Source organism: Artibeus jamaicensis, unplaced genomic scaffold, assembly GCF_021234435.1.
Source record: "Artibeus jamaicensis isolate MK-2021 breed Jamaican fruit bat unplaced genomic scaffold, CSHL_Jam_final scaffold_847, whole genome shotgun sequence".
Classification (NCBI taxonomy): Eukaryota; Metazoa; Chordata; class Mammalia; order Chiroptera; family Phyllostomidae; genus Artibeus; species Artibeus jamaicensis.
Window position 1 is genome coordinate 21231701 of NW_026522057.1, and position 18642 is coordinate 21250342.

Below are 18642 nucleotides of genomic sequence, written 5' to 3' on the forward strand. Positions count from 1 at the left end.
AGAGTAGGAGGCGGCTTTGCAAATGGTGGGCGTGCTTCCAGGCAGAGGGGGTGGCATGAGCAAAGGCCCTGGGGCTGGAAAGAGCGGTGCAGGTAGGCTGTTCAGGGTGTAGTGCAGTGAGAAGGCCCTGGGGAGTGAACCCCATGCCCAATCCTGGAAGCAAAGGAGCTCAGGTCCGGGAAAGGCTGCGGGGTTGCGGGGGTTCAGATTCTCCTCTGGCTTTAGTGTTGGGTGAGGACTGATTGAAGGGGAACGTCTGGAGCCAAGAAACCTGGGAGGAGGCTGAGAAGAACCCAATCCACTGACATGGGGGAGAGAGAGACCGGGACAGGGTGGGGGACTTACTCTGCTCTGGCTGCCACTGGGACCGGCAGGCCAGGAGGTCCCTGTTTCCCTTAGGAACACAGGGGAACCAGGAGGCGATAATAAAGCCTGAGCTGGAAGACAAGGCAGCTCAGGTGCCCAGCTGCTCACAGCTGATTAAAAGCTGGCCCCGAGTGTCCCGGGCTCCCAGCTGCCGGCAGCTCTCCTGCTTCCCCACCGCGGGCATCCCCGGGTCTGGGCTGCCTCCTGCTAATGAAAGTGTTACTCCACAAAGCAGCAAGGTATGTGTTGTCACTGTTTCAATTATTTATCTGTTTACTTGGCTGCAGTTTTCCGCTTGTCTCAGCAACTCTATTATAGACTGAAAGCTTGCAGCCTCTCGCCACTCAGCTGGGCTCCAGGCTAACAGCCTGCGAGGAGGCCTCATGCCTGGGCCTGGGGAAGTGGGATTAAGTCCATGCGGCTGCGCCTGTGGAGCTGGGGTGGGGAGTGGGAGAGGAGGGGGCCGGGAGGGTGGCAGCCAGAGAGGGGCTTTCTCCAAGGAGCTGGGGTAGGGGAACGCAGAGAGCCACTGTCCCCACTCCCCCAACCCCCATCCCCGCCCACCTATGCTAGGCACTGTCCTTGGAAGGCCTCGCCTGGGTGCAGCTGGGCTCCTCCGGGCACATCTGGACCCAAGGTGACGTGGACCACATCTGTCTGGCCTAGGTGGTGTTGGTACTCATTCAGGAGATGATGTGCGTTTATTGAGCACCAGTGCATTCCAGGCCCGGGCCACATCGGTGTGCATCTCCCTCCCCCACTGTAAGCTCATTGAGAATAGAGAGGCCTCTGCAGGCAGGGGACCCCCAGGGAGCCCGGGCTGGGAGGGTCAGAGTGATGATGAGTGCTCATGAGCTGTAGGATTGTAAGGGGGATCTGCAGTGGGACTTCCTGCTGCAGTTTCTCCTTACCCCTCGCTAAGCCCGCAGCACTGTCACCCTTCCTCATGCACTTCCCCTGTGGGCCCCTTCGGGGACTTGGTGCTTTTGGGCACTGTGTGTGTGTGGTGGGAAAGCAGGGTGCAGCGTGCTCTCTCAGCATGGGGGCCCAGCGTCCCAAAGAGGGGACAAAGGGAAGAGGGAGGAAAAGGGGCAAAGTACCTTTCAACCAGGGCCCTCAGCTGGGGGACATTTATTATGCAACGTGTGGAGCTGGTTTGGGTTGTCACAACAAGGAGGAAGGGTCACTGGCATCTGGCGGTAGAGGCCAAAGAGGCTATAACCATTATATGATGAACAGCCGCCCCCACGTCCCGAAATGTCGTCAGTGTCCAGGTCAAGAAATCTGCGTTAAGCCCATCACTTTGTCTGGACCCACAATGCCCCTGAAAAGTGCGGAGACAATAACTTCCCCATTTGCAGATGAAGAAGCTGAGGCTTAGAGAGGCCAAGTGATTCAGCCCAGGTCCCACCCTGGGTGCCTGGCAGAGCTCGGCCCGAGACCAGAGCTCACATCCCACTCACTGGACTCAAAGGCTGTGAATGAATCACTGCCTCTCGGCCCCTCCTCTGCTCGGGTGGTGGGGGGAGACTCCTTGACAGGCAGGCCGGACTCTGAGGCACAAAAGGAGAGGGGTGAGAAATTTTCTCCTGAAGTCCCGGTAGGGGAGGCGCCCCAGCGGGTTGACTCTCAGCCTTGCCTCCCCAAAAGGGTCTGGCTTTTTATCTCCTCCTAAAATTCAGCAGCCCTTCTAGTCCCCATCTCAGATTTCACTACAGTTTTTTTTTATTATACTGCCGGTAAAACTGTCTGCTCCAATTTATTCACCGAGACTGAGGGTTTTATTACTAGAAAAATACACCTGCACCCCGCCCTCTGTGTGCACACACACCCACGCACCCTAGATAAAGCACCAGAGTTTTTTCTGGGTCATAAATCCCCGTTTCGGGCCGAGGGGCGGGGAGTTTCAAGGGCGAGCCTAGTTTCCCTTCAGTTTTATTTACATCTGTTTCTCTGGGGCCGTGTCTGGGCTTCTGTGTCCACCCGGGAGTAAATCGCCGCTTCTGCTAAACCGGTCTTGGGGAGTGGAGACAGGCATTTTTCTCCACTCCGGCGTGACATCCACCATCCAAGTCCACTGACCCAGCTTGGAGCTCTCTCAGCCTCCGGGAAGGGAAAGAAAAGGCAGAGCCTCGGAATTCGCTCCCTGCCAGGCGGGGGTCGGCGGGCCAGTGGCTGTTTGCAGGGACGTTAACTGTGCTCTCAAGCAGCCGTTTCACCTCTCCAAGTCTCAGTCTCCACATCTGGAGCGTGGGCAGAGGGGGACCCAGCTCCTGGGGAGGACTAAACGAGATGAGAGAATCCGGCGTGTGGTCCGCGTGCCCAATAGAGACAGCTACCTACACTCTAACGCTTTTCTGAGCCACCCCCTTTTCTGCGTCCCTTTCCACCGTCCATGGCTGGGGCTGCAGGGCAGAATGTCTTTTACTGAAAAGCCAGAGGGTGCAGAATATCAGTAAATGGAAGGAGTGGGTCCGTACCTGGGGAGGGGCACAGGTGGGAAGAGCCCAAAGCCAGTGTGGGTGAGGAGGAGGATGGGAGGGTGGGGCGGGGTTCAGGGAGGAAGCAGGGAGAGCAGGGGCCCCGGCACCTGCTGGTCGTCAGCCCAGAGTGGGAGCTGGGCAGGCTGGCCCCAGGGTTCCAAGACTCACCCCCAGTGCCACAGAGGGAGGGGTGTGGCCCCTAGGTCAGGGCAGACAGAGGGGGACAAGCTGGTGGGGCAGACACAGTGCTGTTCTGGAAGGACAAGGCCCTAGGATGTATGGGTGTCCCTCCCGCTGAGGAAGATGGACTTCTGTGTTCATCAGTCAAGCGATTTTTATGGAATCAAACAGGATCTCAAATGCGGGCTGTTCTAGAACATACGCGTTATAAGGGCAGGGTCTTCATCTGTCCTGTTTGTTACTCTGTCTTCAGAGTTGGGCACATGGTACTCATTTGATAAATATACATTGAATAAGTAGATGAATGAATGAATGAACAAGTGGAGTCCTTGCCATGTGCTGGGCACGGGGGTACCACAAAGAATGGAAAAAGCACTCCTGCTCTGCAGTACAGACTTGCCCCAGACCAGCCCAATACCCCCGCTGCCCCCGCTGCCCCTGTACCCCCACCAGGCCTTCTTGGCATGAGTGGCCTGACCCCAGCAGGAAGGTGGCTGGACCATCCAGACAGCAGCGCTCTGGGAGGAACCAGCATGTGCCTGAGCCGCTCTTTGTCAGAGGTCTCAGCCTTGACCCATCCGCCATGGGAAAGTATCCTAATCATGGAAAGGGCACCCTGGACCCGAGAGACGGGGCTGTGCACAAGGTTATGCTAAAGGTCCAAGTCCTAGGCAGCGACGACCTGGGCTTGACCGTGTACCTGGGCCCTCCCTCTGTTACGTCGTCTGGATTCTCAGGACTGCAGGCTCCAGGAGCTGTGTCTCCCTGTGCCCAGCACAGCCCCCAACACGGGTAAATAAATGAACTGTCCTGGGAGATGTGTCATTGTCCCCATGTTGCAGACAACCAAGGCCAAGAGAGGCAAGGGAACTGTCCAAGGTCGCGTGAGTGGTGCCCAGCACCGCGGACTCTCTGCGTGGATTGGTTAGAAAGAGAGGAGTAGGGGACCCATTCTGAGGTTGCAGGTGTGGGCAAAGGGCAGAAGCTTTGGGGGTCACACAGCCTTTGAGTCAAGTACAGACGGCACCTAGTGTGCTGCTTGGCACATGGTGACAACCATGGTGACGGAAATGAAACAGCCAGCATTTCCGGCGTGCCCACTGTGGGCCAGACATTCTTGGCAAACAGTAACTCTTGGAATCATACGGGGAAGTGGCCGATGCACGCTAGCTGTGCAGTAGTCGCCTCGTGTTTGCAGGTGTGCCTGCTGGGGTTTCAGTTATTCGTGGTCAACCACAGCCTGAAAATATTAAAAGGAAAATTCCAGAAGTGAACAACCCCTAAGTCTTCAACTGCACAGATGTTCTAAGCGCTCCGTCCCAACTGGGACGTGAAACACGTTACAGATACAGGACGACAAGATATTTTGAGAGAGAGAACATTCACATAACTTATTACAGTACGTTGTTATAATTGTTCTGTTTTATTATTTGTTATTCTCATTAGTCTCTTACCATGCCTAATTTAGAAATTACAGTATATCATGGGCACACGCATAGGAAAAAAAATCAGTATGCCTAGGATTCAGTACCCACCATGGTTTCGGGCACCCACTGGGGGTCCTAGAACATACCCCTGTGGGTAAGGGTTGGGGGGACTACTGTGTTTATTTTTGCTCAGGTCCAAAGTAGGCAGGTTGGTGCATTGTGGGTACTCGAGAATGGGGGGCTTTTCTCCTTCCCACCCTGTTTGCATCTCAGCCATGATTTCCCGGAAGGATCTACTTCACTGTGTGGAAGGGACTGAGAAGGCAGCGACCTGGCTTCGAAGTCCCATGGGCTGTCTCTGCACTGCTGGCCTCTCCGGGCCTCAGTTTCCCTAAATGCTCAAGGAGGAGATTTGGGCCATTTCACATTCTGGAATGGCTGGTCCTAGGAGCCATGGCTACTCACACTCTGGTCTGGCCTACCAGGGCTCCACCAGCTGCCCCCAGCCCCGAGGCTGTCGGACCCCACCCAGAGCCCTGGCTGCCCCCCAGCAGCAAATGTGGCTTCAGCCAGGCGGGGTTGATTTTCAAGTGGGGCCACCAATGCGGTGAGCAGACCTGAGTCCAGCCAGCAGCGTGAGAGCCTGCCAGCCAGGTATTTCATTTGAAAAACAAATAAGTCTCCAGCTCCAGCCTCTTCGCCAGCAACAGCCCAGGGTGCCATCATCCGGAAGAGAAAAAAGAGAAAGAAAGGGGGGCAAAATCACCTCTCCCACTCCCCAACCTCCTTCTCTTTGTGTTCCACAAAACCAATTACAGATTGGAAATAGCTGTAATAAACTTGATATCCCACTTAGGGGCCAATTCCGCTGCGGCTGCAAAGTGTAATAGTGGCAGAGAGTGAAAAGTGCTGGTGTATTTTGCCGGAGCTGTTTAAATTGCCTGCCTACATTATCCCAACTCCTCTCCAGCCGGGAAGGAATTTGCTGTCCTGGAGATGGAGCAGCTGGGGTCTCCACGGCCGGGCAGCAAGAGGGAAGGTTTTAATGAACTGATTAGACATGGGAGAGTGGACGGCGCCCGGCTCCGAGTCGGGCCAGCCCAGGTTCGAAGCCCAGCACAAGGACGGCTCCTACTGCATTGTCACTGAGAGTCAAGGGACACTCAATAAGAGAATGCAAGGGACAGGTGTTCGCTAGGAACTGCAGCAAGCATCAGGAGATTCAACTGGTCTGTAGGGGCTGCCATTTCCTGGCCCTGGGTTCTTGGGCAAGTCACGGATTGTCTAGATGCCTCAGTTTCCTCATCTGTAACATGGGGGTTCTTCATCGAACCGGTGCCCCAGAGGTCTGAGAAACACTAAAAGGAACAAATGTACACAAAAGCATCTGGTACAATGTGAACTCACTGCTTACTGCTCGGTTCCTAGTATCGTGTAAGTGAGGGAAAGCTTATCCAGAACCTTCTGCCTTGCTACCGTCTTCTAGAAGTCCCTCACTCGATCCTGGGTGCCTGGTATGGGGACTTGCACGCAGTGAGTCCTTATCAGATGATTGCGGAGGAATAAACGAGGCAGAGAATGAGGAAATGGGGGGAAGCAGGCCTGTCTCCATCCGGCCACTCAGCAGTGAGGCCGAGGACACGCCCGCCAAGGCCCAGTGCAAAGGCGGCGCCAGGTTAACCAGCGTTCACGAAGGGCTTACGCAGATGGAGTCGGCCTCAGTGCTGGGGCTCAAGCCGCCCGTGCATTGGAGCTTCCGTTTGCTGGCTGAGCCCCTCCCACGGGCTGTGCCTGATTCAGGAGCACAGCGCGGCTGCAGCTGGTGAGACAGTGAAGAGACACGGAGTTTCCCAACTCTTCTGCTAAATTCTGAGAGCAGAGTTCTGCTATGTAGGGCACTCCTGGCCCACATTTTAATAGAAATCAGCATCTTTTTTCTAGGGGCCAACACTGGGGCCACAGAAAGGCTGCCGCTTGTCCAGGCTGCTCAGCTGGTAACTGGAGGAGCAGAGATTTGAACCTGGGTCCGATCCTGAGGCACTGGCCGAAGAGTTGGATTAAGTGTTGGGCAAGGAAGGGAGCAGGTGTTCTAGGCCGAGGGAAATTTCGGCACGGGCACAGGGCGTGAGACAACCTGCTAAGGGAGGAGGGAGAGGACGGAAGTAGAGAGGAAGTAGGGGATAGAGATGCAGCCTCTCCATGGGCTGCTGGAGACGGGGAGAGGCAACCACAGGGCTCCTGTCTTCCTTGTTGCCATGGTGACCCTGGACCACTCTTCCTGCAGACCTCCTGCCCACCTGTTCTCCACCCAGGGTCTGGGAGCTGGGCCAGAGGAGCCGCCACAGAGAGGGCACGACAGGCTCCCCTGGAGCCCGAGGAAGAGAGAGGTGAGATTTCCAAGGATGGAAAGAGGAGGAAAGCTTCGAGCCAGGTGCCACCCGCCTCTCTGGGTGGCCGGATGCCACCTCTGCTCTGTCTCTCTTGTGAGTCCCACCTTCTGGCAGGGCTGGGCTCGGGGTAATTGGCTTCCCCACGAGTGTGCGGGAGATCCGGTTTTGACAGAGACAGCTGGTGTCATAAATTGCCTTGTCTCATCTGGTTACTGGGCGATGGCAGACAGCAGCTCGGGGATGGGGCGTGAGGCGGGCAGGGGCCCCGGGGGCTGCCGAGAATGACAGGCAGGGGAGCGGCTGCCGGCTTTGCGGGCTCCGCACATGTATGCTGGCGCTAATACGAGTGTGAGGAGGTGTATGTGCAACTGGTGTGAACACAGGCCCCAGAAGCAGCTGGCGTGTAGGGGGTGTGAGTGCATGTGTGTGTCAGCAGTAGTGAGCATACAAATCTGCATGCTCTGGGCTGTATATGAGTGTGCACGTGTGTGTAAAGCAAAGTAATGGTGAGAGTGTGTGGTGTTCTCAATGTGTGTGGAAGAACCTGAGGGTTGGGGTGTGTAAGATATTGTGCGTGCACATGTTGAGGGTTGTGTCAGCATGTGGATTTGTGGTGTGTGTGGATGGGAGTCTGCACGTGTGTGTGTGATACTTGTGCCCGCAGCACAGGCCCAGTGTTCACACCGACCCTGCCCCAGGCCAGGGGGTGGAGGATGTTGGCTAGGGTGCCCAAATGGGGGTAATTTTCTGAGAAATGCCAGTTGTCTGGTCTTCTCCCAACCCCACACACGCTCCCATGGGTCACATGCAAGGCCACAGTCAGGACCCAGCCTCCCGAGCCCTACAAACTCTGCCAGTTACAGGCTTAGATGCTCTGGGACCTCCCTCCCCATCTCTTGGGCATCCCCCCAAAAAACCAGTGTGCCGGGGCTACAGGCCAGAAGCAGTGAGACAGGAAGGACCTGGGTAGATGCTGGCCACTCACACTTCCATGTGCAGGAAAACCGCCTGGGCCAGGGGAGTAGGGTGCAGAAATGTCACTTGTGCTGGAAGCCCACCCAGAGGTTCCCTTTCAGCGAGTCCTGGGTGGAGTCTCACTTCTGCATCTTTAACAAGCCCCATCGGGGAGCTGGATGCAGGGTCGGGACCACAGTTTCGAGACACGGCCCTAAACCTTCTGGACCTCCCCCCAACCAGAGCCTCTTTGCTGTTTTCCCAGAGGCTGTCCCCACCAGACCCTTGGTGCCCTTGAAGGCCCAGAGCAGGAGACCCTTGACGGTCCCATCTAGACCTCCCGCCTGACAGAAGGCCAAACCACAGCCTGAAGACGGGAGGGACATGCCCAGGCCTCACAGCAGGGAGCTGGCAGGGCCAGCAGCCAGGCGCTCAGCTCCGAGGCACTTCCTCTTTGCAGCACATCCTCCAGACGCCTGGGACCCAGACCTTAGAAACCACGACCGACCAGCCCAGGCTGTGTGGCTGAGGCACTGGGGACACTGTTCTGCACTTTCGGGTCAGGGGGTACGTATCTGACTCCCTGATGCCTCTTCCCTGCCCCCTGACCGTGATCCCCAGAACCAGAATGGGCCCCACCCCACAAGGAGGGCTCTTTTTCAGCGTAGCTGAGGCCGCCCCTGTCTCGTCCTGGATGTGGTGAGACCGATGGAGGAAGGGGCCAGAAGGCCTTTTTCACCCATTTTCTATCCCCCTGAAGGCCACTCCTCATTACTGGCCATCAGCCTTCATTCCTCTATTCCAAGTGACCTCAGCTTCTCATTTGTTTGTTCGTTCATTCATTCATTCACTCATTCAGTACCTCCTGGGGGCCAGACCCATAGACGAAGCCTGGCGTCAGCGTGACCCTGGCCCTCGAGGAGATCATGGAGAGGATGGGGGGATGGGGGGATGGCAGAGGAAGACATCAGCAACATGTGCTCGCCCCACCCGACCTAGCGTGGAACGGAAATGGCGCAGGGCGGGGTGGGGGGCAATGGGTCCTGCCAGGACCGGCTCAGGGCAGGCCCCGCACAGCAGGGTCCCCTGAGCTGTGCCTTGGAGGTTGGAGAAGAGTCTGCAGCAGAGCAGACAAGGAGAGGCAGCAGGGCCCTCCAGGTGTTGAGAACAGCAAGGCAAAGAAGGGCGAGGTTTGGGAGAAGAGTGACCGGGAGTCCAGGATGAGGTCCGTGGGATGTGGGGACTTGGAGCCTGGCCATGGGAGCAGGGCCTGGCGTGAAGGGTCGTGCTTCACACCTAATGGTGTCAAAGCCCCAGGTTCAGACCTAATTTGAGATCTCGGGCAGGTCACTGCACAGCTCCCTGCCTTGCCTTACCCATCTGTAAACGGCGATAACAGTGGTACCAGCTCGTAAGTGACTGAGGGATGAACGTAACTTTTCCATGTACCATGCTTAGAAGAGTGCCTGGGCTACAGCAAACACTATAGTTGTGTGCAACTATTATTACCTGCAAGATGCTCAGCACAGTAGGTATTACTTAGCAGATACTGCTATTATTATTCTACGGGAGAGAGATGGCAGCCATCTCAGGCGTCCAGGGCAGAGGAGCAACACCTACCACCAAGGCCAGAACGATGTCCTGGCTGCAGTGTAGATAATGGGTTCAGGGGCAAGCGGGTGTGGACCCGGGAGGAGGCCACAGGAATGAGAACAGAGCTCGTTTCCCCAGCCCCTCCTTCAGAGCTTCAGACTGAGTTTTGGATCCTACGAGCCTGCTGAACAGGTGGCTGGGGGCACAGCTGAGTCATCTGAGCCCCATTTCTGTGTCTCTGCGTGCAAGGCCCTGGCCCAGCCCCCTGCCCGTGACACCGCCCATGACACCCTGCAGTGGCCATGCTCAGCACTCAGTCCCACTGCCACTTCCTGAGCCGCCCATCAGCAAGCACACCTGTGTGGACAGGTTGTGTCCAGCAAGGGCTCATCATGGGAGCAGATGCCCAGCTTGTGCCAGCCTGGTGGACCGATGCAGTCAGGAGGGGCTGCCAGTCCGAGGGGAGGGGCCTCACTGTGCCGATCTGCCCGGTCCTGCACACTCGGCAGGCTGTGCAGACAGTCGGCCTGTGTCAGCATGACCGGCCCCCAGCGGACCTGGCCCGTCAGCAGCCTGTGCCAGCCTGCCCACCTGCGAACGTTTCTAGGCTGGCATATCCTGCCTCCTGAAAATAGCACATGGCATCACAGGCAGCCCAGCCCAAAGGAGCCTGTGCGTCTGTCCATCTGCGGCCACCCATGGGGAGGAGCACTGTACCGAGGACCCCAGCAGCCTGCTGGGGAAAAGAGTGCTGAGCTGAGAGCCAGAAGGCCTGGGTCCCATCTCCACTCAGCCACTACCTGGCAGTGGGTGCTGGGAAATCTGCATTTTCTCTCTGGACTCAGTTTCCTCATCTGTTACGTGGGGTGCGGATGGCTGTTCCCTAAATTCACGCCCTGCTATTCTGTGCAGGTGGCGTTAGCAGCAGGCACACTAAGGGAGGCCGAATGCTGTACTGGAGGGGGTCGCACTGGGGCTCACCCAGCCCTGTTCATTCATTCGTTCCTTCAACAAAGGCCTACCACATCTCTCTAGGTGCCAGAGCCTGTTACAGGTGAGGGGATGAGGCTGTAGACTCCTGGAGTCTACTCTGCGGAGGGAGGAGACAGAGAACCAATCATGTTAACAAAGATCAAAGAAATGCATCAGGTCAGGAAAACTGTCATGCAGACAATTGAATAGAGTAAAGGGTGGAGGCGGTGGGGGCCCCTGTGGATGAGGTGGCCAGAGGAGGCCCAGCCCAGGGGCCCACATTTAAGCTGAAATCCCAATGAGGAGGCGGGTCAGACTTGCTTGGAGAGGATCAAGTTGCTTTCTGCCAGGTCCCTATGAAGCCCTGCTTGTTAGGTGTGTCTTCCAGCGACACCCCTCAGGGCAGTGCCATCTGCCTTCTGCAGAGGGTGATAGGGAGTCTCAGAGAGGCAAAGCGGCTTGCTGACTTCCCGCAGTCCAGACCCAGCTCGGTGCATAGAATCTGGCCTTCACTTTTCCAAACACCAGTCTCAGCGCTTGTGAAGACAGGGTGACTCTGCACACGTCACTTCACGCTGCCCAGCTTGGCCCACTGCGTCATGTTTTACTTCTCCCCATTCCCAACACGCAGGAAAGTGTCAAGAACGTTAAAGCAAACGCCTGTACTTACAAACACCTGCTGCCTGGCTTTTCCGATGGACAGGTGCACATGTCTGCTTTATCACGCACCTCTCCTTCTACCCACTGCTCTACCCACCCACCCACCCACCCACTGACCCACAATTTTTCAACAGATTCCAAGCAAGTTGCAGACATCAGGACACTTGACTCCTAGATGCTTCAGCATGTACATGGTCAATTACATATTTATGTATAATCCATTTTTTGAGGTAAAATTTACATACACCAGAATGCACAAATCTCAAACGCACTCCTCAGTGAGTGCTGACAAATGCACATTCCCGTGTATTGCAACCCCCTCTCATGACGTAGAACATTGACATCACCATCACCCCGAAAAGCTTGTTCTGCCTCTTTCTGGTCAGCTCTTGCCCCTCAAGGCAACCGCTGTTTTGATTTTTCCCCCACCATTTTTTTTTCTGCTCTAGAATTTCATAAACATGGAATCATACAGTATGTTCTTTTGAGTGAAGGCCCTTTTCTCCCAGCATGATATTTTGGGGATCGACCCATGTAGTTGTGTGCACCCAGAGTTCATTCCTTTTTATAGCTGAGTAGTATTCCATTGGAAGAAGATACTGTGCACTGTTCAGCCTTTTTTTTTTTTTTTTTTTATTAATAGACACCTGGACCATTTCCTGTTTGGCTCTCCAACACATACAGCTGCTCAGAATGGTCTTGTACACAGATTTTTTTTTAAATGGGCATATGCTTTTATTTTTCTTGCTACTGCTTTGTTTGATAAAGAGTCAGTTTAACTCAATGCATGTTTCCTGAGTACCTACTACATGTCAGGACCTGTGCCAGCCCCTGTGGCACCTTGGGCTGGAAGGCCAGGCTCCGGAGGCTCTACACAGGCACAGCAGGCACAGGGGTACCTGCTGGGACCCAACACTTTGTGCATGTCACCATTGTCATCCTCACACTAGCCCAAGGGATGCTCATGGTGACCCTGGTTTTCAGAGCAGGCAAGCGGGACCAGTGGCCCAGAGCTGGGCTCCAACCTGGGGGTGAGTCCGAACCGGGCTGTTCCCTTTGCCCTGCATGATGTCAGGGAGGCCAGGGATCTGTTCAAGGTCACACAGACTCTGTGGTGACAAGAACGCAGCTTCCTGGGTCTCCTGTCCAAGCCTCCTTCTTGATGGCTTCATCTGGAGGACCTTCAGAAAAGGTCTCAGCATGTCTTGGATCAACATTTCCTCCCAGAAATAGCACCGGGAGAGCTGAGTTATGTAAAAGCCTTGATTATTTGAATGTGTCTGTGTCCCTGTGCATGAGCTCATCGGACTAAACTTGTCCCCTGGGCCTCTGGTCCAGGATTGTGAACTTATGGGCCCTGGCAGCCCACGCGTGAGCTGCTGGCAGACAGTGGGCGGCGGTGGCTGCTGTGAGGAAGAGGCCATGCAGGGCCAAAGTCACTTAATTAAAAAACAGAAACCCCATGCACAGCAAATGGACACAGTCTTGGAATGTGGCCTCAGACATTCGTTTTTGTGGGCCCAACTCTTAGCAAAGGAAGACGGGCAGGATAATTGGAGGAAGACCGTGTGATGGATTAAAGATGGTGCCACCTTCTTTGACACTCCCACACTGGGACATGGGGGTCTGTGTGCCCTCCCTTTGAATTCGGAGACATTCTGTGACTGACCAATGAAGTATGCTTTCGTGGCAAAAGTGTACTAATTTCTAGTCCCAGGGCTGAGGATGCTGGCAGCGTCCACTTCCTGTTCCTGAGGCTGGCAGCCCCCCTCAGACAGTTCCTGACGAGCACGTGGAAGAGCATCGCCAGAGAGAGATTCCCACTCAGCGGTCACGTCCCTGCCCATGGCTGCCTCATGTCCAATCACAGGAGACGCCTGGTGGGCATGAGCACTGGACCTGAGAGAGCACTGGGCTCATCTCTGCTTTTTCATCAGAGCCAGGCTCGGTGAAGTGGGGGTGCAGGGAGGTTAAGGAAGGAAGGCCAGTCCTCCGCCCCCTTGGCCTGAAAAGTAGGTCCCAAGACTGGTGCTCCTGGGAAGTCTGGCTTGGGGCTTGGAGACTGAGCCCCAATGCAGAGCCCAGGTGGAGTGTTCCCTCCATAACACTGTCCCCAGGGCAGTTTTCCGGGATAAATCTCAACTCCCCCAGGGCTGGTTCCAGCGGCAGCGTGCCCTCTGAACTGTCACACGCGGTCCTGTGCTCAGAAGGCCCCACGTTTGGCTCAGCGCTTCGCTGTTGCCATCCTGAAACCTGTAATCATTTTTGAAGGCAGGACCCCACATTCCTACCCACACATCAGGCGGCCGATCCTATTTCCAAGCAGTCCGGAGGCCCGCGGGCCTTCCCTTGGTCTGATTCCTCTGTCCTGATCAGGACTCTGCAAACTTTCTCTGAGAGTAAATATTTTAGGGATTGCAGGCTGTACAAGCTCTCTCGCAACTAGTCAACTCTGCTGCTAGACCGCGAGAGCAACCACAAACCATCTATGGACAAACAAATGAACATGGCTGTGTTCTAATAAAACTTTATCTGCAAAACCAGATTTGGCCCCTGCTCTGCTTTGTAAGCCCCTCCTCTCCTGACTCTGACTAATTCTTTTCTTAGCTCAAAAGCTTTTCTGAACTAAGCCTGAACTAAGAGGCGTGAGCAAGAAGGCGTGGTTGCAGCCCTCATGGGGCTTTGAGGTAAAAATGGTGGGAGTGCCAGGCTCTACCGTGGAAGGGCAGGGCTGGGACCATGTGCTCAGTGCTGTACGTCCCCAATCCCAGGACAACAATGTGATGACAGAACGAGCGGAGCAATACCCAAAGGCATGGCCATCAACTCACAATTCTTTCCTCCGGCTGGGCCCTTTGAGCCCCTGGATCATTTCTGAGGTGGACCAGAGAGGCTGAGAAACGCCCTGAGACACACAGCAGCAGACTACTGAGAGAGCTGAAATTCTAAACCCCAGACCTGGCTCATTTCTGCCACATCCGGGAATTAGACTTACAGACTGGTGTCCTAATACAGCCACAGGAGGTGACATGGGCCGCTGGCATCACGTGTCCCAACAAAGAGTGCATAGATGTCCCCACTCCCCACTGGGTCAGCAGGAGGACTGGTTTAGTTCCTCTGGGGGACGGAAAATTGAAGAGGCTGCTACTAGCTCTTATTACAAAGCAACTGTCCAATAAAAATCACCCAGCATATTAAAAAAATCTCCACCTGGCTTTGAACGGCACTTGGTGTTATTGCAACAACAACAAAATCCCATTTGCTTTGCATTATAGATCTGACTGTACTTTGTTTTCCTGTCCCCGGAGAGCAATGACGCCCTGGCATGGTGATTACTAAAAGAAAGAGAGAAAGAGAGTAGGCTTCGGAGTCAGAGCATCTTGGGTCCGAATCCCAGCTCAGCCACACACTTGCCAAGAGACTGAGGCCACTCATTGACTCTGGGAGCCTCGGCCTTCTCATTCCCAAGGTTTCAGCAGAGATGAAACAGTGATGTAGTCTGTAGTTATGACTTTGTGCCAAGCACCTTTATTGGAGCCCCTGCTCTCAGGGAGCATGCGCTGTCCCGAGAGACCAACCACTCAGCATAGCTTGGAAAATCAAAAGGCAAGGTGATTTTGAGTGGCAAACACTGCTACAGAGCAAATCACACAGGATGTGAGGGGTTAGAAATCGACCTGGGGGCTCTGTTCAGGGCCAGAGGAGGCTTTTCGAAAACCTGAATCGCTCTGAGGAGGCCGGGAAGGAGAGTGCCACGCTGAATCCAGAGGCTCAGAGATGGACTTGAGCTGGTCACGTGAGGGAAGGAAACTGCAGCTCCGATGGCAGGAGTGGAGTGAGCAAGGTGGAAGTGGTGAGCCCTCTGTTCAGAGGTGGCGCGCAGCTGGGCCTGAGCCAAAGACGGAGCCTGGCCTTTGCACCCAGCTGCTCCTGCCACAGACCAGACCGTCCCTGGTCATGCCTGGTTGACCATTGTCTGCCTGGGGTGCTGCACACTGTGACTGCCTTTGAGCCTCAGAAAAGAAGTCAGGCAGGGGAGGAAAAGTGGACACAGGCTTTTCTGTGTAGGGTAATATTTTTCTGGTCAAAAGTCCCACCTTCTGACCAGCTGTCCAGATTTGCTTGGGATTGAGGGGCTAACAGAAGGTAGGACTTTGGGGTTTAACACCTGGTCAGTTGCAGGCAAGCCAGAAGCTGGTCTTCCTAACTCACTAAAACTGGGAGTCCTGGCAAACTCAGATGAGTAAGTCAGCCTCGTTCCATGTCACCCATGAAGCAGAGAGGGAACAAGTAGGTTGAAGTAATGGGGTGGCAGATTCCACCAATGTCAAAGGGAGGGGGATAATAACAGCATTTTTTAACTGCCAGAGACTCTCACAGATGCAATGGTGTGTCTGTAGTGGGTGGTGAGCTCCCTATCATCAGAAGCATGTAAGCAACAGTGAAATGATGCTGGGTAGAGAGTCCCCAGAAGTCCACCCTCTGTCTCCACCTCTGTGACGTGGGACAGAGGAGTGGTTCCTCTGAGCTTGGCTGGGCTGTTAGGACCCCCTTCTCACCACATGCCCATTTCCTTTCGGCCTGCTGTCCAAGGTCAACTCCATCCCTGCTTCCCTCCATGTCTCTCCAGCCCACCAAGAAGTGAGGCCTGAAAACGACTTGCACACTCAGGTAAATATTACAGCAGCCAAAAGTGCAGCTTTGGCGGGAGAATGATGTGTAATTTGCAGAAATGCTACCAGTGCATCGAATCATACACACGACCTAAGAGTGGTGAGCAGTGATTGACAGCTTCCTTGGCTCTGCATTGGGTATTTTTTTCTTTTACTGTCTTTGATAGACACCGATATGAAGGAGCCTAAAGGTCACCAGCTCCGGTGGTGAGGTCTGCCTGGAGCGCAGGAGCCTGGCCTGTGTCCAGGGCAGCTAGCACTGCACTTGCCATGACCATGATCAGGCACCTGGTCTCCCGTGAGTGGTGGGCATTGAGGAGCCTGCAGGGGCTGCGGAAGAGTTGGTTCAGGGCTCTGCCTACATGGACCACCGAGCATGTGCCAGCTTGAACTAATGTGCCTCTATCTCAGTCACAGTACAAAAGGCCCCCTATGGCACCCAGCTGTCCTGGAGAAGAATAAAGCTGACACAGTGTTGGCAGAACCTCGGGGAACTTGAATTATCCAGGGCGGCCCCCCCCAACCCTTTCTGCCCATTCTTCCTGGACTGTCTGGGCTGGGGAAGCACACAGTCATGAGGGACAGAGCCAAGTGAGTGGGAGGGATAGCTCAGAACTGTTCTCTCTTATTCTAATTTAGGTCTTCAAAGGAGCCACCTCCCTGAGCTTTGGCGGGTGAAGGGACAGAGTGGGTTTGGAGTCTCTTAATTTTGGTTCCCTGCAGGGCTGGTAATTCAGCCACCTGTGAGCACAAAGAGGTGGGAAACGAAGCTGCCAGGAGCCAGCAGGAGCACAAAGATGCTGCCTGGCTCAGCCTCAGAGCCAAGTCCTTGCAGAGGAGAGATGCAGAGGGTGGGAGACAGGGGCCAGTGCTGGAAGCAGGTGCCTGCAGAAGGTGCAGGGCGGAAGTCCATAGAGCTGGAGGTCTGCTTCTGAAGTTCTGGCCAGCGTCTTGATTTATATATGGGGGAAACGAAACTCCACAGAGGGGAGGGGACTTGCCCAAGGTCACTTGGCAAATGATGGTTGCTAACTCAGTGGCTGTCCTTGACTTCTTTCTCAATGGTCCAGGCTGAGAGGGGGCCTTCTGCCCAGGCCCAGTCCTTGGCTGAGCGAGGCCTACAGTGGACTCTTTCCAGGGAACTTGTCATTCATTCGGGGATGCTGACACTCCTCCTCCTCCCCCAGGGAGTCCTCCCCAAGGCCTGCACCCCATCCCATGACAGGGTCAAGGTGTTCTGGATCCTTCTGCATCTACTAGGATGGGACTGAGTCACCCAAAGCCTTGGGCACATGCCCAGGTAGTCCCTCAGGGTGTCACACTTGTCCCAGGATGCCCAGGTCTGTCATCCCAAGTCCCATGGAAATCATGCTGCTTCTCTCACCCACATTTGCTATCGGAGCCCACCAAAGGCTGCAGGCACCCCGACTGCATCTGACCCCTCCCTCTGTGGAGCCCCTGCTTCACACGGGCCTTCCAGAGCAGCTCCTCCCCCATCCTGCCATGTCTGTTTACAGCCCATTTGCTCCTAAAAAAGGCCTGGTGCAGGTGCTGGGGCCTCGAGAACAATCGACCAGCTTAGCAAAGAGATGGCCCCGAATTGACATGGGGAGAAGATTCATTGCAAAGAAGACCCTGGAGCTACTGCAAGGACGGAGGGAACCTGTGTGTGTTTCAACCTGTCAAGTCCGCTGACCACAGGGCTGAGGGGAATTCCTGCCTTGGGTGGCACATGTGTGACAAATGACTATCCCACTGGATAAACCTATGGGACAGTTGTCCAGCTCCCATGGAGCCCCCCCAGGATGGAGGCCAGACACAGGTTTGGCCTCTCTTGTACTTCCAACTGCTTAGAGTCCTGGGAGAAACTAATTAGTTTTTGTTTGCAGATTAGCAACAAGCCATTTTCTGCACTCCCAAGGCATGTGGGTGACCGCCCTCAGCAGGGGTGCAGGAGAGACCAGGCAAGCCACAGCCACACCCCTTGGGGCTCCCTCCTGCATGCAGGCTGGCTGTTCTTTTGGAAACATCACAGGGAAGCTTGGGAGTCTATCTGCAGGGCCCGTCTCTGCTTTGTCTTCACTCTCCAGGGACGTAGGAGTCCCTAAGACCCCCATCCATCACCCCAAAGTAGTTGCACCAGAGGGAACCTCCTACAAAGCACTGAAGCAGGGAAACTCAGCACAGATTGCTCAGGTGGCTGTGGGGGAGGGGCCTGGGGTTGCAGAGTATATGGAGTCACAGGGCCTGGGTCCTAGTGCCCAACCCACCGAGAATGAGCAAGAGGACTAAGGCTGCTCACTCTGCCCTCTTTGAGTTCTGTTTTCTCATTAAAATGATCAGCCAGGGGAAAACAAATGAAGGAGCAGAGTGATGTTGCTTCATGTGGTGGGAAAGGGATTCCTTCCTCCACCCTGGGCACAGGTGGGGGAAAAGCAAAGAGGCAGGGTCATTCCTGCCTTTGGTGTGCATGGACGAAGCACCCGCCCTGTGCAGTGCTGAGTGCTGGGGGGACAGCAGTGGTTACAACAAAGATCCCTGCTCTTCTGCTGCTCACCTGCTCGAGCAGGGTGGGCAAATGGTGTCAGTGTGGAGCCATCGTAACTATTTAAAGCTTTGCTGGTCACATGGTTCCTGTTGCAACTACTCAATTCTACTGTTGATCAGTGTAGACAATACATAAATGAATAGGCATGGCTGTGTTCAAATAAACTCATTCATGAGAACAGGTGGTGGGCTGGATTTGGTGTGTGGGCTGTGGTTGCATCTATCAGAGGCTCCGGGCTGGAGAATTAGCCATTCTGTCTCTATGACGGAGCCAAGCATGGCCCAAAGAATGGAGCCCCTGTCCTCTGAGAGCTCAGGGTCTTGGAAAATTGGCAGGTTCCAGCTGCAGGGCTTGATAGATCTACCCTCCTCTCTCCTCTCCTCCATCCTTTCCTCC

The 18642-nt window shown here is 55.0% G+C and overlaps 1 protein-coding gene across 1 annotated transcript in view; it reads right to left on the reverse strand.

The window, feature by feature from the left end:
* IGSF21 (immunoglobin superfamily member 21) overlaps window positions 1-18642 on the reverse strand; it is a 222373-nt gene that overhangs the window by 73728 nt on the left and 130003 nt on the right. The gene's annotated exons all lie outside the window — the stretch shown is intronic.